This window comes from Grus americana, chromosome 13 (assembly GCF_028858705.1).
Source record: "Grus americana isolate bGruAme1 chromosome 13, bGruAme1.mat, whole genome shotgun sequence".
NCBI classification, from domain to species: Eukaryota; Metazoa; Chordata; class Aves; order Gruiformes; family Gruidae; genus Grus; species Grus americana.
In genome coordinates, this window is record NC_072864.1 from 2,133,471 (window position 1) to 2,156,315 (window position 22,845).

Sequence of the window (22,845 nt, forward strand, 5' to 3'; positions counted from 1 at the left end):
CGATCGGGGCAGAGCCCGCTGCTCAGCCACCCCTCCTGTGAGCTCCTCGTTAGCGCGTTCAGTGACGGAGCTGATGGGAAGCAAATGACCGGCCGCCTCCGGTGGGCTGCGGCGTGACAGCCCCCGGCGAGGGAGGTACGGTGGCTCTGGAAGTCTGGGGCACCCGTCACTCGCTCAGCTGTGGGTCTACCATGCCAGGGACCAGGATCCGGACCACATCTCTCCTCCGAACCCCCTCCAGCCTTTGCACAGGAGGCGTTTGCAGTCTGCACCCGCAGCAGCTGCTCTCCTGGGAAGGAGCGGGACCAACGGACGGTGCTTGGCGCTGTACAAGGATGCCCGACCCACACACCTCACCCCAAGGCTGTGAGCATCCTCCACCAGTGCCTGGAGCTGGCACCGAGCTGTGGACATGCTCTGGACACCCGTTTTGTGTCTCCTGCCCAAAGACGGTGGCCGCGTCCCCATCACCTACCTGGCACCCGAGGACTCCCTCGATCCTACTTGGGCTCCTCGCGAGCTCTGGATGCGTGCAGCTCCCTGGCGTGGCAAATCCCAAAGGCTGGAGAGGCCATTCCCGATTGTCCTGGGCAGATCCTCCTGCACTCGCGCTTGTCCCGTGCTACTCGAAGGTGGCAGGCTGCTTACCGGGCGCTGGATCTGCGGGAGAAGGGAGCACCCCGGCTCAGTGGGGACAGGCTGCATGGGGACGTTGGAGATGGGCTCCAAGCCACCGCTGCAGGGACATCATCCTGCCACCCCAGGGCATCCAGTCCAAAGTAGGGAGCTCTTTGGGAGAGGCTCCGATGGAGAAGCTGCTCCAGAAAGCCAGCGCGGGGATTTTGGAAGAGGGGGATGCTGTGGTGGGGTTTGCAGGGGGCTCCCACCAAAGCCCCGCGGTGCTGCCCCTACCAAAGCCAGCACCACTGAGGGGACAGCAAGGGGAAAGCAAGCGCCCCACACGTGCTGCCATCCCTTCTGCCTGCAGTCTGCCCTCCTGCTGCCTGTGCTGCCAGGCCCTGCCAGGCTGGGGAGGGCTGCGTGTTTCGGCTGCCAAAACCCGAGAGGTGCCCCGTGCCGAGGGATGCCGGCCACCTCCTCCCTGCCTTACCGCCTACCGATCTCTGAGCCCCATTCCTATCCTGCTTTTCTAATTGAGTGACGAGGAACGAGGATGAAAAGGCTCAAGACAGATCCACGGGGGCTCTCGGTGTCTCTGCCGCTGCCTGTACCAAACTCCGTGCCCAAGTCCTCCCCTCCAGCCCATCACCTCCCCCAGGGCTGCTCACCAGGCTGACACGGGATCCCTGGCCACGCTTCGGGGTACCTGCCCGCAGCCCGACACCCAGCACCCTCCCCGCCCCATGCTGGGGGAAGAGCTGCTGCAAACACCTGCAAACACTTTCAAATCCCTCCTCCCTGTTCTCTGAACCTGCATCGTATCAGCTAACATTCAGGCTGTTTTGGGGGACAGAAACCCCCCTCCTGCTCTGTGCTGCGCCCCAGCACGACGCACCCTGGACCATCAAAAAAATATAAGTGTATAAATGGCAATAACAGTTACACTTTAAGCCCAGCTTAAGGCTTTGCACAAATCAAGCTTGATTCATCCCCACGTCCCGGGAGGCAGCTGCATGACCCACAGCTCATGGGTGCTGTTCGTTAGCGATGTGGGACTCGTTTGCAAATTGAACCAAGTGCACGCAGGTGCCTGTTAATCTGCTACAGGGGAGCAGAGCTCCCAGCACGGGCTGCTCGAGGCCGGTCCCATCCCATTCCCATTTGCTGCTGCTTCAGGAAAGCTTCGTGCTGTCGCTTCCAGCCAGATCCACGGCACCTCTGAAACAAGACGTGAGGGTGCCTTTTTGGGGTGAAATTTTGGGGAGGCAGCTGCAGGAGCAAAGCAGAAAGGAATTTTACAACAACCCAGATGAGCACAACCCTGAAAACATCATCCCAACGTCCGCGCCGTGCAGCTCTTCTGGAATCGGGACATGACCCGTTTCCACCGCCCCAGGTCACAGAAGCAGGGCCAGATGTTCAAAACAGCAGCGGAGCACCCAAATCTTACCCAGACCACAGTCCTGGGCTCCCTGAGGCACCAAATCTCCCCGAGCAGGCTGCAAACTATCATCTCGTCTCTTCTGCGAGCTCCCAAAGCCGAGCGGTCCCAGCCGAGCCCTTGGACATCCCTCGGTGGCCACAGCCCTCGGACCTGACGTCAGGACGATCCGTACCAAAGCTGCACCCGATGCTGAAGGTTTAAAATCCCCAGAAGTTTAAAGCACGACGTGAAGCCCACTTCAAAGGGCTGCAGCTTCCTACTTGATAACATCAGGAGTCTGGATCAAAGGCTGCATCCTAGGAAGTCCAGCAAGCGAAGGGAAAATAAAATCGCTTCCTCTAGAGCATTCCTCGCTGCTGAAAATCAGCTGCTGGTTTAGGAAAATGAGACCATCGCATTAAAATTATAGACGATGCTGAAGCGTGCTTCTGATGGCTTTACGGGCTTTGAAAGTGGTTTGCAAGCAGAGGGACGGGGTGGCAGCGGGTCTCCGGTGCCGTTTGAACCCAGTCTTGCACATCAAGGTACACCCAGCTCTGCCCTGTGCCGGGGACATGGCTCCCGGCTTCTCCCATCCCGAAGGGGAAGGCTGTAAGCACGGCCCGGGATGGAGCAGGCAGCTGGGGACAGAGGGGCACCCCACCGCGCGGGATGTCCCCGGCGGGTCTCGGCTTCGGGAGCATCCCGTGCCCTGGTGCCTCTTGCAGCTGGAGGCAGATATTCCTCTCTTTAAGGCCGTTTCCGTGCCAGCCAGAGGCACGGCTGTGGACTTTGCAATCCTCCCCACTTCTAAGTGTTCCCAGTTGGCCGATCCCTGCTGGGTTTGATATCACCGCTCTGGTATGCCGGCGCTGGGATCTGGACTTTGCTGGAAGCCACCCCGGAGAACAGCCTCATCTCGTCCTCCAGCTCCCATAATAAGGTGAGAGTGAGGAAACCTCACCGGCCGGGAGTTCCTCACCCGGGGCACCGCGTGAGGCTGGGCTCTCCGGGCTGGGGGATGCCCGAAAGCCACCGCCACGTGCGGATGGAGAACAAGGCGTCACCCCGGGATGTCCTCATCCCTGCAGGACAATGCAGCACGTGGGGAGCTCTGCCCACGGCTCCTCCGAAAGCACTTGGTCCCGCACGGGCACTGAGGGGAAGGGGCACGGTGCTGCCTGCTCTGCGGCTCTCACGTGGCCAGCCTGGCATTTCCTAATGCATTTTGCAGGACAGTGACTGTCTCAGCCTGCTGGGAATCTCAAAGTTCCAGGAAACAGCAGCAAAATGGCCATGTGCAATAAAAAGTCCAAGTCAAGTCACACAAGAAGATGCCATGGGCATCGCTGGTGCCCCGAGCTGACTCTGGGCAGAGGTTTTCTTCTCGGCTTTGCAAACGTCCTTGCTGAGAGCCAGGGTAAAAGCAGAGCGGCCGTTTCATAAAGCAGGCTCTGAGCACACCACATTGAAACAATCCTATTTCACCCAAAGACCTTGCAAAAGCCTGCAAACGCCCCACGCCGGGGGCTGCCCCAGCCCCGTGCCGCACCGGTGGGCTTTGTGCCGCCTGGTTGGAGCAGACCCCCTGGCACCAGCAACCTTGTGCAACTGCGGGGGGTGTTGGGACGCTCACACCCACCCTGTGCCACCCCATGCTGCTGGGAGCACGGAGAAAGGACGCTGGGGACAAATCGGGGGGGCAGGTGTGCCACAAAAGCACGTGCCATGTGCACATACCGCCAGTCATTGGTGAGATCCCCTCTGCAAACCCATCCTCTCCTCTGCCTTCACGATCCCGCGGGCAGGGGCTGCAGCAGAGCCTGGATCCGGGTGGGCTGCGGCTCCTCCTCACCCTCCCGCCCCTCATTTCGCATCCTGCAGCACGCAGGGACAGCAGATCCTTTCTCTGCCCTCCGCCTCCGCAATGATTAGTGCCTTTCAGGAACTTTTTTTTTTTTTTTTTTTTTTTTTTTGGCTAGCCGGCCCCAGATGAATAGCTCTGGGCAGAAGCGAGCAGACAGCATCCCCTGTATTCCACCCTTCATATGAAAACCAGATGCCACGAGTACGGTTACAAATCAAAGCTGACAGGGGGACGAGAGGTTTACTTAGGAACTGAGAGAGGGCACGAAACCTTTCAGAGGGGGCTACCGTGCAGGCCCCCCCGACGCACAAACCCCGAATCGTACCAACCCTCCCTCCGCCTGAAAACCGCTGATAACCATCCCCCTTTCGCGTAATCCATGCTTTCCATTGGCTTTGCTAGAAATGATAACTGGATAAGGAGTTGTTACCTGGGGAGCCTTTTATTTTTGTTAGTTTTAACTCATCGCCGCTTGCATTTCTCCAGCCGGTCGGGAGGGCGTGAGGCACGGCCGAGCCTGGAGGAAAAGCTGTGCTCAGAGGGCGAGGCGGTGGCAGCATCCTGACGGGTATCGTGCTCTAATGAACTGTCAGCTTGCGAGAGGGAGAGCTGATGAAACAGCCGGGCTAATGCTTAGTGACAGCCACGATTTACTAATCCATCCGAGAAATAAATAGGAGCCGTGTGGAATAAAAGCGGAGTTCAAGCCCGGCCCTCGACGGGGCATTTGCAATGAAACAAAACGTCAGGTTTTATAAATGACCTTTTCATGTAAGTCCCCGGCGAGGCCTGGGAGGAAACGGGGGGCGGCTGCCCGGGGAATCGCTTCGAAAGCTGCAAAGTCAGGAGGCTGGTGCTGGATGCGGCCGAAGCCGTGGTGGGGTGGGATCGGGGCTGGGAGGAGCGGCAGGGAGAGAGGACCGTACCATCAGGGGGTGCATCTCCTGCAGCAACATCGGGGTGTGCATCTCCCACAGCACGCATTGGGGTGTGCATCTCCCGCAGCACGCATTGGGGTGTGCAGCTCCCGCAGCACGCATTGGGGTGTGCAGCTCCCACAGCACGCATTGGGGTGTGCATCTCCCACAGCACGCATTGGGGTGTGCATCTCCCGCAGCACGCATTGGGGTGTGCAGCTCCCGCAGCACGCATTGGGGTGTGCAGCTCCCACACCTGCAGCACGCATCAGGGTGTGCATCTCCCGCAGCACGCATCGGGGTGTGCAGCTCCTGTTTAACCCGAGCCGCAGAAACTAAGTCCCAGCTTAGACCTGTCATGGGCGAACAGGGCTAAGACCTCGATTTCTGACGCTGAGTAATGCTCAGATGTGCCATTCCTGGCCTGGAGGGTTTATCCAGCCCCACGGAGAAGCCATCCCGACCGGGATGCAGGGCTGCATTGAAATATTCTCCGCAAGCTGAGCCCTTGCATCGCTGGTGCCACTGTCTCGGGGCTGCTTGTGCAAAGCGCGTTTGGCTTTCGATGCTGCAAAATTTCCCGTCTCTCTCCTCCCGTGAGCCAGGGCTGCCGGCAGCGACACCCTGACAGCCGTGGGAGGGATGGTATATTGCAAAATCCATCGGGATGCAGACCGGATCCGCGCCGTGCGAGCCCTGTAACCATCCCAAGGACCTCGCCATGAACTCGGGGTTGTGAAACTCTCCCCGGCTGACGTTCCCGTCCGGGGAGCTCCATCTGTCTGGCTTGTGCATCTCCCAGGAAGGATTTCTCTCTACTGGAAAAAGAGATTTTTCAGAGCAACCTGCCTCTGCCTCCCGACAGCCCTCGCTGCGTCACAGCCCAGGAAACGTTTCAGCTCGGGTAGTTGAAAGGATTGCTGCAAACAGCTGGCAGCGCAGAGCGCTCGGACTGTGGAAGTGCTTTGGGATGAAAAGTATGTGATAAATTAAGATTACTACTCTTCCCTCTGATCAGCCAGTCACTGGTTTCCAGCACGGCGCTGGCCAGAAAAGTCTCACCGAGGGATTCTGGCCTCGCCCCGAGAGCTTGCGGTTGAATGAAAGCAGATATTTTACACCAGCGTCCAGAGTCTGCTTTGGGCTCTCGAAGTGACAGAGAATTCACCACAGCTTTCGTAATCTCTTCCAAAATTAATTATCCCCGCTTCTCAAAACCTTCCTGCTTGAATCGCTCAGCCTGCAGCTTTGGCGGCGGAGCCAGCGATGCCGCAGCGCGTGCGATGGGAGAGCCACTGCCGCCCGGTGCCTTCCCTCCGGGGGGGTATTGCGGGCTGTAGCGGGTCCCCTTTTAGCCTGCTCTTCAACCAGCTGGACAGATTGAACTGGATTCTCGTCTTTTTTGCACTAAAACCAGGCTTAAAGCTCATCCCGAAGCTCTTGGCATCGTCGCGCCTTGCTCCTGTGGGAGCCCCGTGACAAGCCCCGGGCTCACTGCTCTGGCTCACGCGTGACCCCGGCGCTTTGCTGTTGGAGATTCGCTGTGGGTTACTGCTGTGCCAACCTGTGCGGCAGCTGCAGGCAGCTGCAGCATCGCTTTCTGCTGCTTCCAAATGAAAAAAAAATAAAAATCCTGAGGAGTGAAAAGCAGCGAGCTGAAGGAAGGGATCCCTCCAGGATGCTCTGGGAAACACCCACCTTGCTTGCAATTCCTAGCTTGCAATTCCTTGCTCGCAATTCCTCGCTTGCAATTCCTAGCTCGCAGTTCCTAGCTTGCAATTTCCTCACTTGCAATTCCTAGCTTGCAATTCCTAGCTTGCAATTCCTAGCTTGCAATTCCTTGCTTGCAATTCCTCGCTCGCAATTTCCTCACTTGCAATTCCTTGCTCGCAATTCCTTGCTCGCAATTCCTAGCTCGCAGTTCCTTGCTCACAGTTTCCTCGCTCGCAATTCCTCGCTTGCAGTTGAGGCAGGCAGAGGCTGGCAGGAAAAGGGCTTCAGACTCCCAGCCAGAAGCTGACGAAGCACGGGGGTGAGAAGCCGTGCCCCTTGCACGGCGACGAGCGGGGACCTGGCACCGCTCCCCGGCACGCAGCATTGCTGCCGGAGCAGCCGGGGAATGCGAGGTCGGGATCGCAGCTCACCTGCTCTCGCCCTGAGCAGAGTCCAAGGCAACGAACAGCCGGTGCTTGACCCCAACGCTCGCACCGACAGCTAGAGCAGCTTTTCATTAAAGCCTTTACCTCCTCGGGAGGAGATCCCCCAGCCGCGGCGCGCGCAGGTGGAACAGGGCTTGAATTTATAGAACTAACACGGCAGATGCCCGACGCGGTGACGAGCTCCGCAAGCCCGCGACGGGTTCCTGCCTCTCGCTGTGCCCGTGCCCCCGTCGTGCGCTGAGCTGATGGAAAAGCAACGCCTACGAGATCCGCCCGGCGCCGTACGTGCACCCACCGCGGTCCCCTCCGCTGTGGCTCGATAAATGGGAAGGGAATGGTTCCCTGGCCCAGAGGGAGGAGAGGCCACCGAGAGGTATCCAGAAGGACTTTATATGAAATAAAACACCCGTCTTAGTGGAAACGCTATTGAGAAGCACATCACTTGCTACAGAGCTGGGGGGAATATTATGGAGAAAGGGTTTATTACCCCAAAATGCAGGTGTGAGCCGCTGGAGCTATTCAGTGATTAGTGGCAGCTGAGCAAATGGACCAAAAAAAGCCCACGTTTTCCATTTCAAGAGCAATGCTCCACCACTAAATTTAGTATTTTTTTAAAAAATTTCCAAGAAAATGCCAACGGGACGGATGACACAGAGACCCTGCGCACACCGATGCTGGCGCTGGTTCCTCCGCCGGCAGCACCTCGTGCCGCGTTCGGCCGCGCTGCCTGTCTTCCCCCCCACCCCTCCCTGCACCCTTCGGAGACAGCCAGCACCGCAGGGTCGCACCGGCAAGGATGGGCTCCGCGGCACATCCCGGCAGCACAACGCCACGGGGTCGGGCAGTTTTGCCGGGGAGACGTGGGAATCCTCCCTGTCACCATCTCCCTCCCGCGCCTCTGAACGCCGGCCAAGGAAAACACCATTGTGTTAGGAGCAGACAAGGAGCCGGTGCCAGCGAGGTCCGAACAGCCGGCTCATTGTGTCCCTCCGGCTGCTGGCTTAGCTCGGGGTTAGGTCAGCCTAAGTGTGCAGCTTTTCACTTTGAGCCTTCATTAATGTATAGAGGAAATGAGAAACATTACACGGTAGGGCTGGTTTGCATGGAAGGCAAATGTGGAGAAGGAAAATATCCCTCCTTCCCCGACACGATGCTCCGGCAGCGAGCGGTGGCCTGAAACAGGAGCGGGGCTGCTGTGAAACGCGGGGATCAGCGGGATGGGAGCAATGCCGCCGGTCTCGCTTGCAGCCAGCCCAACTCCTTCCAGCCCATCCCCTCCATCCCACATCCCGTCCCCCCGGGTCGCCGGGATGCACGGGCAGGGTTTGGGGGTGCTCCCACCCCAGGGTGCTCCTTCTCCTCCCCTTGATTAATTCGTTTGCTGAAGAACAGGCATCCCACACTGGGCAACTAACCCAGCCCTTCTGGTGTGTCCTCCGGGGGCTCTTCCAGCTTCGGGGGGGTGGGAAGGGACACCCGAGGTGTGGGCTGGGACACCGGGACCGTGGCGGGCGAGGGCAGAGGGGACAGCTCTGGATGGGCTCTCCTTTCGGCATCAGCTCACGAATCACCTGAAATGAGGTCGTTTTAGTTCAGCCGCTCGGGGCTGCGTGAACTCCCCAAAACCTCCTCCAACAGCTCCGCAAGCTTTTCCAGCCCAAGCCGCCTCCTGGGTGTTTCCTGCAGGTTTTACAAGGTGCTTTAGGGAGATCAGAGCGAGCGCATCCTCAGCACCCTCACGTCTCTCTCCCGTCAGGTTACACACCAGGTTTTTAGTGAAACCCACGGTCCGGAGGTTTGAAGCACCCTCCTCTCCCCGCTTCCACTCGGAGCAGAGTGGACTCTCCGGTGGCTGCTCCGAGGTGCCCGAATCCCCGCTCGGGGTGGGAGCAGCTTGTCCTTGCTCCTGGCCAGCCTCATCCAGGCAACCCCCCCCGCCCCCAGCCCTGCTTGCTCTTCTCCATCCAGCATCCTCCTCCCAAGTCCCCCGGCAGCCGGGACAGCCCCGGCTCCTCCGCACCGACGCCTGCACCGGCTTCTCCCATCGCCCCGGCGGGGTTAGGTGTGGGCACAGGGAGCCCGGCGTGTTCACACGCGTGTGAAGCATCACGCGTGGCACCGGCAGGCTGTGAATAAGCAACGTCGCTTTCTCCGGTCCAAGAACTTCCCGGGCCCTTGTTTTGGTTTCAGCAAAGATAAAACGTCAACATTTTTAGGCACAGAGGGACGGCCGGATAGCCTGACCTGTCAACATCTAGAATGGAAAACACGCTCGTCAAGTACTCGGGATGAGGTTCTAATTACTCCCCACATACCAGCCTGCATAAATACAGCGGAGCAGTCCAAGAAAAGCACGCTTCTGACACGAAGAGCTTTTCCCGGAGTTAAACGCAGTCTCCTTTGCCCTGGGAGCCGGGTTTCGTCTCCGGTAGGTAGCAATTTGCTTCTGCTGGGTTTGCAGGGCTTTACGGAGGAGCCCCAGCCCAGGCAGCATTTCTCCGCAGAGGAAAAGAGCAGCACCCCCCGCGGTGATGGGGGGGTGACGCCACGGGACGCAGCCCGGGGTGGGAGCATCGGAACACAGCGATTCCCAAAGCACCGGAGGATGCTGCGGGATGCTGCTGACATCTCACCGGATCTCAGCCTCCCTGGTTCCGCCTCTGGGAAAGCCGAAGGGGGAAGAGCTGTGATGCCTTGTTTCATGGCACGGGTCAAACGCCCTCATCTCCATCAACAGCCCCCAGGTGCCCATCAGGTAAGGCAGGCGAAGAGATGCTACCCCAGAAAAATGCAACAAATTTGCTTGAAGCAAATCCTCAGCTCCCAGCCCCGCATCTCAGCTCCTCAGAGATGCGCTTTCTGCTTCCTCGCAGTAGGAAACCCCCTCTTCAAGGCTTCCACCTTGACTTTGGACAACCTGCCCTCTCTGGGCTGGCTCCAGGCTCTGGGGAGGCAGCCCCTGCCTAAAACCCACGGCAAATAAATGCCCCCTGCCTCCCCAAGCACGGCAGCGGCGCTGCCGAGGGAGGTTAAGGGACGAAGATGCTCCAAGCCAGGACACGTCAGTGCTGCTGGGTGGATTTGTCTTTATCTCAGTTAATCGCCGTGAGAACTGGGCTCTTTTTGCCACAGACCTCCTCTTTCCCACTCTGTATATTATCATTTCCGCGTTGCCAAGGGGCAAGGGACAAAATAAACTCAGTCGACGCTTAGAAAAATGTTCAGGGGAGAAAAACTCCTCATTTTAGAGTAAAAAAGACCCTAAACCACAGCTGGCCCAGCCATCAGCTCTGGGGACACTTTACCACGAGTAGGACCAAGGTTGGGCTGAAGGGCCGGGAGACTCCTCAGAAGCCAGAAGGGTCCCAGTGGAGAGACACAGCGCGGGACGACACCCTGACCCGAACCAGCGCTGCCTCAGTTTCCCCTCCAGCCTTTTCCCTGTCACGGATATTCCAATTCTAACTTCCCAGATGATAAATCGCTGCCTCCTAACCGGCGTATCAGCTCAGGTGGGCGCTTCCACGCCGTTCCCAAACACCCTCCAAGGGTTTTGCCTGGCAGCTGCAGCCTTGCCGTCTCCCGGTTTGCGATGCCCGTGCAGAAAAGCCCAAGAGAAGGAAAGCAGAGCTGCTTTCCATGCAACACCCCGAACCCCTTCGGGAGGGTCTCGGGGGAGCGGCGGCAGCGGCAGGCAGCAGCCGAGCAGGCAGCAGTGCTGGCTGGCTTGTTTGAAGCCCCACGTGGGGGACCTGCCCTCTGCAATCCATTTAGCACTTGGCACCGCTCAGAGGGCTATTTTTAAAAGGTATGCAACTGTCCCAGAAACCCAACTTTGAAGTGTGGTTCAAGGCTTTGTTGTTGTGAAAAGAAAGGGCTTTTTTTAACGTTTGTAATTAAATGCAAACACAAGCGAGTTATTGGACCGGAGCCGGCCAAGGCAGGTCAGCTCCGCTCCGTCCATCGGGTCTGGATGTTGTCCGGTTTCACAGCACGCCCGAGAGACCACCGGCCTTCCCTCCGCTCTGTAAAATCCCGCGGATTGCTATCAATTAGAAAAATTCGTTTCCTGGCCACTGATAAGTACCAGGAGAGCACAGGGTTCCTCCTCATCCTCTACAGCCCAGCCTGCCTCGTCCTCCTCTTCCTCCGAAGAGCCCGGGCTTGCCAGGGTCCATGCTTTCGGCCAACTTTCTGCATCTGCCGGGGAGAGGGGATGCCCGATCCAGGGAGACATTAGAACCGCCCGGAGAGGCACCACCAGCCAGCCGGTGCCAAACGAAGGCGGCAGCATTGCCCCAACAGCTCCGGGCTGGCAGGAGACGTCCGTAGCAGCAGTTTGCGTCTCTTGGCTGCGCAGATGCGGCTGTTTCAGATGCGGCGGGCGAAGCTGCTTTAGCTCATCATCCCCCCGCGGCCGTACGGGACTGGAGAGCAGCCCTTCCCCCTTGCAGGGCTCCCGAGCATCTCCAGCTCTGAGCCTGCAGCCGGTCCTTCATCCGGGCAGCCCCGATGCAACCGCGCGGTCCAGCTGAGAAGAAACAAGGCCGGGAGGAACGCGGGGGTCCCCGTACACTGCCCTCCCCGGGAGGTATTTTGGAGGCGTTGCTAGGCGGGAAGCCCCGGGCCAGCACCCGCTGTTATTGCAGCCTGGTTTTAACCTGGGCCGGGGCGGGAGGGTGCTAATTAAACATGACAGCTTGACAGGAAGGGGCGTTAAATAATTCCTGCCACCCCGTTTGTCCGGGCAGCTCCACGCGGCCATGGGGAGGGGGCAGGCGGTTCCCCTTAATTAAAAAGCAGCAGATCCAAACCAAAAATAGATCGGGCTCTTTTTTTAAGGGGACACCGGTGGTCGCCCACGGCTGCATTTTTCACATGCCTTCCGAAGGAGATCTCTGTCGATGCACGGGGACGATGAGCTGGTTTGGGTCCTGCACTTCACCGTGCATTGCACACCTGGGGACACGACCGTGCCCAGCTCCTTCCCGTGGGCTCCGGCAACCCGTCCCGTGCACAGGGACAGAGCCGGCGGGTAACGCAGGGATGGAAAAGACCTCGCCAGCGGGCAAAGCCACGAGAGGAGAAGGAGTCGGTGCCGGGCAGATTTCAGAGCGCTGCCTGGAAGGCAGGTGGGCAGGCAGCAAGGGTTGGCACGGGGGAAGCCGGGCTTGCAAGGAGGCCAAAACGCAGCGCAAATACCTGCCCTGCCAGCGCCCGGCACTCGTGTGCCGTGGTCCTGACCCCGCTCCCTGCCAGCCGGCCCTGCCAGCTCAGGAACAGGTGACTATTAAATGTGTTTAAAACCAAAGATTAAAAAAAACAGATTAAAAACCAAAAGAAAACACAGGGGACAGCATGAGCGCTGGTCCTTCCCCGCTGGATTTCGTTCCTATGTTTGCAGGACCCTGGAGGAAGGAGGGACGTGCATCCTCGCAGAGCAAAACGCACACTCCTGCATCCTGCTGTGCGGTGGAGAGGGCCGCTGCCAGCGACCCTGCGAGCACGGGAATGGTGCGAAAGGGTCAGACCTCAGGCCGTCTTGTCTGTCCCTGTGTCTCTGAGAGCATCCCATAGTGAAGGAAGGGTGGGCAGCCCCAAGCGGGACCCTGCCCATGGGAGTGCTGGCTCTGGTCATCACTGACTACAGCCCTAAAGCTCCAGGTTGAATATTCCCTTCTGAACCAGAGTTGTGATAAATCTGGATGATTTTCTTAGAAATAAATGCCCCGTCCTTTTCTGAGTTACATCAAGTTCTTGGTTTCAGCCTCTTCCACCTGTGGCTTCGTCCACAGGGTCTTTGCCCCAAGGCCTTTGAGGGCTACGGGTAAGCAGAGACGCGGGATCCCAGTACCCTCAGGCGATGCTCCAAAGGGAGACCCCGGCTCTCGCACGCCCGATGGGTGTTACCCTGGAAAACTCACGCCACGCGTGCGGGCGGGCAGGAGTGCCCCAGGCGCCTGGGGTGCAGAGGAGCAGTCCGCACGAGTCTCAAATCTTCCCTCCCAGCCGCGCTGCCAAACCGCACGAGCCGGCTTTCCCCGAATCCTGGCTCAGGTTCACCAAACCTGGGGTTGGACATTGCTTCTTCCAGCTCCTCCGGGACGCAGAGAGCCCGTGACAGGGTGGCACGGGGATTCCTGGTGGCACGGGGGATGCTGCTCAATGGCTTGGGGACCACTGCCCTTCCCCGGAGCTGCCACGGGGGTGTTAAGGCTTTAAAGCCAGCAGCGCCTCGGCAATGATTTGCCGCAGGGGCTCCAGCCAGCCAGCAGCTGGGATTTGTAGGGGACCAGGCAAACTCCAAACAACTCTGCGGTGTCTCCCGGGGTGCACGGCTGTGATGCGGTTTCCCCCGTGCAGTGCACAGCGCATCAATCTTTGCTTTGTTTGCGATAACAGAAAGGCGAGGGCAGGCTCAGACTTCCCGGGAAGCTGTGTCCAAGGGAGTTAAGTGACAAGGAACACCGTCGTCATCCCCCCTCCGTGAGTCATCCAGCCTCTCCTCCCCCGCGCTCTGCTCTTCGGCAGGAGGGAGAGGAGAGTCCCTTCCCGTGCCGGAGTGGGAATTTAAACCTGGAAATCCTTTCACTTGATCCCAGGAGGACGATGGAGAGACCGAGGCTGGCACAAACGTGTTGGCAAGCCAAGACTATGCTCCCCGCAAGTTATTCCTTGGAAGCCCAACTCTGACTTCGCTTACGCGCGTGTAAATGAGACCTAACCCCACCAGTGCCGATGCTGTTGCTCCCCGTACGTCAGCGGATCTGGGTTGAGGAATTAAAAGCTGGATTGCAGCCTGAGGTGAGCTTCTGCAAAATGAATGCCCAGCAGTCAGGCGCAGATACCTTCAGGGGCTGATTCCCAGCTACATTAAGGCCCCTTTATGCTCCTCTAGCCACGTAAAGAGGTCTCTAAGTGAGTGTAAATTAAATTTAAGTTACTTTTGCTTCCTTTTTAAGGCCCCTTTATGCTTCGAATGAGGGGTAAAGGAGCCTTAGTGTGACTATGAGGTGGGCAGGCTTCCCTGCCAGGCGCGGGCAGGTGAGAGCCCCTCCTGTGCTGCCTGCACTTGCCCGTACGGCTCAGCGGCTTGACGGGGTGCCGGCACCAGCCGTGCTGGCACGGGGTGTGACGGGGACCGACGTCTCCAGGCAAAGGCACGGCAGGTCAGCAGGAACCACATTGAGACATCCCACGTCCGTGCATGGCCAAGGCCTCCTTTCCAAGGACAGAACAGATTGGGGTGTGAGTTTTAAACGCCCAGGAGCCTTTTTCCCCGTACAGGCGAAGGCATTTCCCCACGTACCCTGGCCGACTTACAACGCAGGTAACTGTTCTGCCGGAGAGCATCTTCCCTGCACCAGCCTGGGGAGGATGACTCTCTCCAAAGTTGCTGGCTGGTGGGGATGCGTAGCCAGTTTTTGCATTTATCCCCAAATATGACTGTATTTTTATGGTGCCAAAAGCAATTCCTGCCATTACTGCTTGTACGACGTTTGCTGACTGCAAGAATGATGCCGCAGGGTACGGGATGATACAGCGCAGGTGTGACGCGCTGCGATGCCGGCACCTCACCGCAAGCCGACCGCATCCTCATCCTCTCCTCCCAAGCACGAGGGCCGCTGATACGTCCCGACCTTCTGCACAACCCCAAAAGTTGCTCTTTGACCGCGATCTCGCCAGTCGCCCGCTAACAACCATGACAAATATGCTCAACTCATCCCAAGGTCCGTCCGTCCCCACGGCATCTCTCCGTCAGCGCACCTTGCGCAGGTGTACCCCCCAGCCCGGCGAGGTCCCGGCTGGGGAAACCACCTCTCCCGAGCACGCGGGTACCAAACCCCTCCCTCCTGATGGGGTTGCCGGTTCGTTTTGCCCTGCCAGGCCCAGGTTTCCAAAGCCGCTCAGCCCCGAAGGAGTTAACGGAGCAGAGCGCGACTCGGATTCCTCCACCTAACCCTCCAAAGTCCCCGTATAACCAGACTTGGCACTTTGAGAAAGCTCCACAAATCCAGAGGCTAAAACACACTGCCTTCCGTTCGTCAAGAGAAGGCAAGTCCCAGCTAATTGAGGAAACAGAGCCTTCCCCCAGCCCCCTTCCAGGCTGCTTATTTATTTAGGGGCTTTTTTCCCCCTCTTTTTCCTCCTTTCCCCCCCCCCCTTTTTTTTTTCTTCTTGTTCTTCCCAGAGCAAACATTAGGAAAAGAAAGTGCAAATTAATTTGGTGGGGCACGGCTGCAATTTATGATGGTCCCCAGCTGGCGAGGGCTGTTAACCCCATCGGTGCCCGGTGCGGGTGGGTGCGGACACCCCGGTACCCCTGGGGTGCAGCCATCTCCCGGCCCCCCCCTCCGTGTCCCGTGGGGAGGTTTCCCCACAGCCACTGCCCCGATCCTCTGCTCCCCGCGCAGGGAGAAGAGAACGGGAGCTGGAAGGCGAAGGGAAACGGTAGCAGATGACTTTTTTTTTCCCCTAAATCTCACTTTTTTCCCTTTCTCCCCGTGTCTTGCTGCTGCTGAAGGTTTCCCGAGCGTGCGGGATTTTTTTGTTTGTTTGTTTCGTTTTTAAACTCCCTCTGACTACTGCACACAATTCAAAGGAAATCTGGGAAACCAAATTCTCAGCTCTCCAAAGCAGCAAATGGAAAGTCGCTTAAAGGGACTTCTGCCTTAAAGCGGCAGCAGCGCTTTTCTCCGCCGGTGAAGAAAAGGGGTTAAACACCCCCCCACACACCCCCCCAAAAAAAAAAAAAAAAAAAAAAGCAGCAACACGACGGGGCTCAGCCCTCTGCATCGCCGGGGGTGGGGGGGAGACACACACAGTGCAGCGGGCTCGGCCACCCCAGGTGACAGCTCGATCGCGACCCCCCTGCTCCGGCCACCGCTCCCCGCCGTGGGGGGGGTTGTGTGTGTGTGTGTCCCCCCGCCCCGGGGCCGGCGGGAGCGCTCCCGGGGGAATGCACAGCCCGGGGATCGGGGGGGGGAGCAGATGGGTGGGGAGATGGCAGCACCCCACGGTGTCCCTGCGTGTCCGCGACCCTCCGCCACGCACACGGTACTCCTGGAGGAAGGGGGGGGGGGCTCCGTAAATGCACCCGGGAGGCAGCGAGCACCGGCAGAAGGGTTAAGGGGGGGGGGAGGAGGGGGAAAAAAAAAAAAAAAAAGGAGGAGGAAAGGAAGGACCGACATCAAAGGCAACTTCTCTGCTCAGCAGATGAGCAGATCTGTCCTCACTTCATATTTTTTGCAGCTGAAGTCGGGGTTGGGGGGGCGGGGGGGGGGGAGCTGGATTAACTCTTTGTCTCCCGGGGGTCACCCCGCCGGGGCAGAGGCGACACTTTCCCGGCAGAGGTGGGATCATCGCAGCCCGTGACAGGAGGAAAGCGGAGCCCGGTTCTCCGGGGGGGGGGGGGGGTTACCGGGAGCAGCCCCCAGCCCCGGCCGGAGGAGGTGGGGGGGTGCCCGGGCATCACCCGCTGCAAACCGGGGGCAGCTTTAGCCTTGGGGTGGGGGGAAAGGGGGTGGCAGTGATTTTTCTTGGAAAGTTCCAGGATGACACAAATAGCCCAACTACTTTGCAGCAAAGGAGCATCATTTTTTAACTCTGACAAACCTCGTTGAGTCATTGAATGAGCAAGAAAGGGGAAGGTGGGGGGGGAGAAAAGTTGTGTTAAAGGGACTTTGCAGAGCAAAACCACAGGAGCCTTCAGCAAGGCGGATTACTGAGGTGAACAAACCCTAGGAAATCACTGGAGCGGAGGTATGAAACCCCCAACACTGACATGTGGCAAACAGCACATTCTCCTTCCCCCCCCTCCCCGTCCTTCGACCAAACAAAAATAATATTTACATGACATCAGGGAGCAAGCCTTAAATGACAAAAGGGTGTTTACTCACCTCATTATAAGTCGGCCGGGGGGGAAGGCTGCATTCTCCTCGGCGAGGGCTGAAAAATTAAAAAAAGTCGGGAAATTAAGAGCTGCCGTCTGGCCCTGTGCAGTTCCTCCGTAATCTGTGTATAAAAAGAGAAGTCTTCATTACTGACCACAGGCACAGAGCCGCGCTGCTCACGCCCCCTCCGCGCCGCACCAGCCAGTAGCGCACAGAAGTTGGGCTACGGGAGAAGGAGACAAGCTGAGCGGAGACTATAATGATTTATCTGCACCTCTGGTAGGGGGGGGGAAAAAAAAAAAAGGATAGAAAGGAGAAAAAAAAAAAAAAAAAAAAAAAGGCTTCGCTCCGAAAATGACACGGGAGGAAAAGTGAGTCTCGTAGTTGCAGAAGGGTGACAGACGAGGGGATGTGCCAAGTCCCTAAGGACAAAAAACCCACACACCTCTTTAATCAGCCCTTTAGCCAAAGCCTTAATTAAAAAAGCTGCTACAAAATATCAGATAATGGATTGCATTTTCAGGCCTCTCTGGAAAACCAGCTCATATGGCAATGTTTCTAAACTCCTGCCAGAGCAGGGAAAGCTGCCAGTTTTAGGTTACAATATCAAAGGCACACATCCTCCCCACCAGCAGCCCGCTCCCAGTTACACCGGAGTAAATCCAGAGCCACCCCGCTGCCTTCGAGGCAGCTGGGGCTGATTTTGCAGCAGAGCAGGATCAGGCCCTGCCCTGGCAAAGCGCTGGGCTGCTCCTGCCTGCAGCACCGCCGGTGGAAGGAGAATTTGGCCTCTTTTTCCCCCAATGTATGATCAGGTCTGCTCATGTCTTGTGGTTAAAAAAAAAAAAAAAAGAAAAAAAAAAAAGCAAAAAAAGGTAAAAAAAAAAAAAAGCAGCATTCTCCCAATTTGTAAGGATAAAAGGCCAAGAGGATTATCTGCCCTGCTCTCCTCTGACAGCAGTGGGTGTAATATTTGAAACCCCACGCCGAGGTCAACACGACTTTTCCATAGCACGAGACCGACTGACATTTTTCACGTTGCGACGATTGTTTCTGAAGCTCCCTAAGCGTAGAGAATGAGTTGTCATCTAATCTCGGCAATCAAGTGGAATTGCAATAAAACCCCTGGGCTGGATGCCATCCAAGCAGCTCCGAACGGAGCAGCCCCTGGAAGAGCACATGCTTATTAACAGTAACGACTGCAAACTGCCTTTCAGAAGTCAATCTGGCTTTTGCGGACTGCAATAGCGGGGCTACACCAACTCCTGACATTATTTACAATAAAGTTTTGAATTGCTCACGTTTCACATCTTTTTCTTTCTTTTTTTTTTTTTCTCAGCCCCAGAAGCGAACAAACATTTCTTGGCATCACTGGGGTACGGCTGTGCCCTGTGCTGCTTTTTTTTGCGTGGCACGGACAACCTCCCGTCCATGGTTTTGCTCTCATGATGTCCAATACCCTATGGAAACATGGTATATAATAATATACGCCAGTTTCGATCAAAAGCTCTCCAAAGGCCTGTGCAATTTCAGCAAAGACCTATTTTGATGAAAACCAGAATTAAGGGGCTGAAAAACGCTCCTTTTGCCCGCCTTGCCTCCAGCCCGCCCCGCCAAGCCTGTCCCTGGCTCCGCACGGGTGAACCGGTCCGGGCTGACGGGGATGCGCTGCCTGGTGCTGCCCGCTTGCGCCCAGCATCCCGGCTCCCCCCATCACCCTCCCAGTGCTGCTAAGGCTTCGGCACGGGCTCGGCTTTTGCTTTTTGAAACCCAAGTGAGGCTTTTTGCAGCAGATCTTTCCTTGGGGAAAACACCCCAAAACCATCCTCTGGGTAGCAGGTCACTTCCGCGCATCCAGAGCATGCTGTATTCCGGCAAGAAGGGTACCAACGCGCCGGTCTTCAGCATCCACCTGGCAAACATCACCCCGAAACATTACACGCGGTCCCCAATAGAGCATGCGCATCCGGGAGGAGGGATGAAGGAGGAAAAAAAGCTCGTTTTAGCTAATGAGGTAAGTCCAAAGGAACATCCCCGAAGCCCAAGGAGCTCGTACGGACTGAACCCGGACTAACAGTGAGCTGGCTCTGGCTCCCAGTCAGGGATTTTTTTTCTTAGAAGACTCATTCACAAGGCAAAACAATGAATTTTAAAATACATGCTGCATTCACAGATTTGTTTTGAACCCACTAACATGAAACCACTTATATAATTGTCACAGAGCAAACATCTCATTATGCACAATAAAAGAAAAATTTCATTTTGGTCCCCCCCCCTCCCCAGTTCTCTGCTTTTTGCCTTGGCCAAGACATTTCTCATGTAACATAAATCAAACCCAGGTGCATCTTTCTGCATGAAGCACTTCACTAATAAACATACATATATGACTGCATTAAAAGAAAACCCAGTCCATCATTTTGGAGGCCTGACTGCCCTTTCTGACCCAGGAATAGTGGGCTTTTTCCCCCAGGTGTTGACGACCCCATCAGCATTTGATGCATTACATACCAGGATCCAAGCGCCCCGATCTTTATCGCGCTGGATTTCTTCCGTGGTATCTAACTCACAAGCAATTTTGCTAGAAATCAGGCGGGCTCAAAACCATTCTTGTCTTATATACAGAAAAATGATGTTTTCAACCTACAGCTGGCTGCATGCTTTTTGTTAATGCTACCAGAGTACCCATTATCGATATAATGCAGTGTTAGTTCATACAGAAGATTTTTTTTCCCATGCTTTGCTCCCTTTCAGCCAAAGGCTCTCAGCATCTTGCAGGCCAGGCAATTTGCAGGACCACTGCTGTGACCTGCTGCAATGAGCCGGGTCAGGATCCGGCTTCGTAGCTCCTCGGCTCCATCCGGACATTCCTTACCACGCCAGCCCCCTTGCAAGCACGTACCCCATGTTTGCACGAGTGACGGGTTGAAAGCAGACTTTGGTCTGACCATAGCGCGCATCGAGGATGTCCGATCCCAATCTGAATCCACAACTCAGATCTGCACAGCTTTGGAGCACGCGGGCTGGCCAAGCACTTGCGTGAGATGGTCCCAAGGACGGTGCTGAGGACCCAACCTCAGAGACAAGCCAGAAGCTGATTCACGGCCAGGAACACTGCAGGCAGCATCGCTCACCTTTGCCGCCTGCTTGTTCTTTATTTCAGGCTCCTCAAAAACCACAATCCAAGTGGCTACGGGCTAGAAATCAGAGACCAAGGTAAGGGAGATTGTCCCTACACCAACGCCATCCGGAGTGCCAATGCAAAACCACGCCGCAGACCCAGCTCCGAGGACTCACGGGACATTTTTCAATGGTGGCTCCAGACTGGGCAATCCAGCCAGGTAGCAGCAAAGTGCGTGGGCTGCTCAACGGGAAGAGGAGGTTGAGTAGCCACGAATGCTTTTGATTTCAAGTCCAATGGGGTTTGCAAGGCAGATTTCAAACGCCCAGCCCGCAGCAGTTACTGTCGTTAAAAGCGTATTTGAGGGGACGCAATGTCTGTGGGACAGAAGGAGCCAACACCGTTCCCACCACATCTGGGTTTGCGGGAGACAAGCCAAGCCAAGCCACGGGGAACATCTATGGGGTCCTGGGCACCCGAAGGGCTCACCACCGCTAGCGAAGAGACGGCACCTCTCCAACCCCCTTTTCTACCTGGGTGCTCCTCACCTGGGGTCCCCACCACAACCCTTCACATTTGCACCCTTCCGCAGAGAGAAGACAGCCACCAGCATCAGCTGAAGGGAAGGAGTGACCCAAAGGCAGCAGCACCGTGAGAACCAGGGATGGCACCTCCGAAGAGCCTGCCTGGCCTCGGAGGCCTTTGATCAATCACGATGAATCGCCTAGAATTCTAAGCTACTTGCGAAGCCTCCAAGAATGGCAACTGAAGATATAAATCAGTGATCAGGAAACTTAAATTCACCCCGGATGAGTCCCCACTACTAACAGAATAATTGCAAAGGGCCAAAACCCAAATAAGGTTCAACATCGCTGCGAGTGATAGACGGTGAATGCAAAGCTAACATTTTGCTATCAATTTCTGTTGAAAAGCCCATCCCTTTTCCGGTGAAAAACTCATTGAAAGTTAATTTGCTTCACCGGCTCATCCCTAAAAGCGGTAGCTCAGTAGGAGAGCCGGGCCAGGGCTGCGGGCTGATCTCATCTGGAGGGTGGCAGAGGGGACGGCGAAAGCCAACGGCTGCTCCGCGGTGCCTTGCTCTTCCTTCCCAAAGCAAATTCCCTCATCGTAACCCTTCTGTGACCCTCCGCGTCCCAGCACGGATTTCCTAGAAACTCATTTTCTCACTCTCCTCTAATCTCGCTCTGGTAACGGCTTGCTGAATAGCTTGACTCCCAAAAGAAAAGCTGACATCGACCAAAACCGCTTTCTGCCTAGACAGACCCGCTCCCGTCCATCCCGCGCCTGCGATGGGTTTCTTCTGCCCATCTCCCTTCTACAAAAGATTTGAACGGGCTGCCAAGACTGGGGTCAACGTCCATCGCTCGTCGCACGCTCGCATGGGCACGGAGGGCAAGGCTAGTGCGAGGACAGCCGAGCCCATACGGCTTCAGCTATGGTGCTTAAGACACGCACGTATACTATGCTGCAGTCCTGAGGAGCCCCCTCGGAGCGCTGCCATGGCTTGGTTGAAGCCAAATAAGCACCAGAAGTTCTCAAAGCATCTTCTGCGGGGTCCCCAGGGTGGGCAGTGCCCGTCCTGCCTGCAGCTCCCCTGCCAGCTTGCAGAAAGTGCTGCGAACTCATCGCTGCGCTGGGTGGAAACGGGGTCTGCTTAGGGAAACTGAGGCACGGGGCAGTCGGGGCAGCGCTTAGAGTTGCTTTTATAGTAGCACTTTGGAAATGAAAAAAAAAAAAACCCCAAGCTCAAACCCCCAAAAGATTTTGGCTTTCTTGCTCTGCAGACCTCGCGGCAAACGGCAGGACCGCGCGCGGGGCAGGTATTTGCACAGCCCTTATGCTAATAGGTTGTAGCATCTCTTCCCAGCCCTTCGCAGCCATTCAAGCTGGGAATCCTGCTAATGAAAGGAAAACAGAGAGGAGCTGCGGAGCAGAGGCCCAGGGTGTGGTAACTCTAGAAGGCAGCAGAGGAGGGATGAATGAAACCTTTCACTGTGGTCCAGAGGAGCCAGTGGCACACAGGCTTGAGGAATTCAAGAGCTCTGCACACCAAAGCGGGCGGCGAACACGTTTCGTGGGACGTGGAGACACAACTTTCCTTTAATTAGCGGGCAGGGAGGAGGATGGAGTTGCTGCAAGAGAAGGGGGGGACGCGCCACGCTGGATGCAGACACCCCACGGGGGGACAATAATACGTGTATCAGCAGTTAGAAAGGGGACGAAGGAGGCCGGCTTCCCAAACGCTGAAAAACTGTCCTTATTTTTTCCTGTAATTATGTCTCTAAGGGATCACTAACATTTACATTTTTGTACGAGCTGTATAGTTTATTCACAGCCCTGCTCGGCAAAAGGCTCCGCTAATAAATAGACTTATTGATGCTCGCACTTCTATACATTATGCTACATCCCCGCTCAGACAACCGGCCTATTTTACCCTGCTCTATATTGTGAACAAATTATTCTCCTCTCCGGCGTGGTGCGCTCCCACCCAGCCACGCGCCCCGCACGCCCCCAGCCGAGCCATGAATGGCCGCAGTGTACGGAGCCGCTTGCTCCCCTGCCTCTCAAAACACTTGCTGGGGGGGGGGGGGGATTAAAAAAAAAAAAAAAAGCCAAAAAAGAAAAAGGACAGGGTATAAAGATTCCTTCACACTCTCTGCTCGGGATTATTTCACCTCCCTACCCCCCCCCCCCAGCCCCTTTTCCCACTCCAAAAATAAATATATAAGGAAAAAAGCAGAGGAAATGATTCCTTAATGCTTCTGCACAAAAATCCTGTGGCCTCGCTCCCCGTTGTCTTCCTCCTGCGGCCAGAACAAACTCTTT

The 22,845-nt window shown here is 56.6% G+C and overlaps 1 protein-coding gene across 1 annotated transcript in view; it reads right to left on the reverse strand.

Moving 5' to 3' along the window:
- ZNF469 (zinc finger protein 469) overlaps window positions 1–22,845 on the reverse strand; it is a 69,269-nt gene that overhangs the window by 33,078 nt on the left and 13,346 nt on the right. Inside the window, exons 2-3 of the mRNA XM_054840825.1 lie at window positions 16,887–16,935; window positions 476–660 (exon numbers count right to left, since the gene is read on the reverse strand). The gene's annotated coding sequence lies outside the window, so the exon portion shown is untranslated. The remainder of the gene's footprint in view (window positions 1–475; window positions 661–16,886; window positions 16,936–22,845) is intronic.